The sequence below is a fragment of the Priapulus caudatus genome, unplaced genomic scaffold (genome assembly GCF_000485595.1).
Source record: "Priapulus caudatus unplaced genomic scaffold, Priapulus_caudatus-5.0.1 Scaffold490, whole genome shotgun sequence".
In the NCBI taxonomy this organism is placed as follows: domain Eukaryota; kingdom Metazoa; phylum Priapulida; class Priapulimorpha; order Priapulimorphida; family Priapulidae; genus Priapulus; species Priapulus caudatus.
In genome coordinates, this window is record NW_014577551.1 from 103,373 (window position 1) to 103,742 (window position 370).

Sequence of the window (370 nt, forward strand, 5' to 3'; positions counted from 1 at the left end):
GTCAAATCCTACTGCACTGCATTGTCGGAGAGTGTGGTACATCACCCATCCACCATCTGTAAAGCATCTGTAGATACCCGGGAACTTCCTTTGTATGTCCAGGCAATCTTCAAGGAACAGCGTACCCCATCTGCTATAGTTTGTCCGGCCAAACCCGAAGAACAAAGGCATGCACCTCGGCACAGCTGAAACGAAAAGATGCCAATTGCCTTGTCAAATAGAGTGTGTAAGATATCTCAGGATAGGATACAGCTCATCCAGAAACAAGCTCCAGTACCTCACATTCTCATTACAGGCCGTTTCTTTCCATTCTGTGAACGACTTCTTCAAGTCTGCATGTAAGATCTTGCTTTCTTCCCAAATCTCTCTG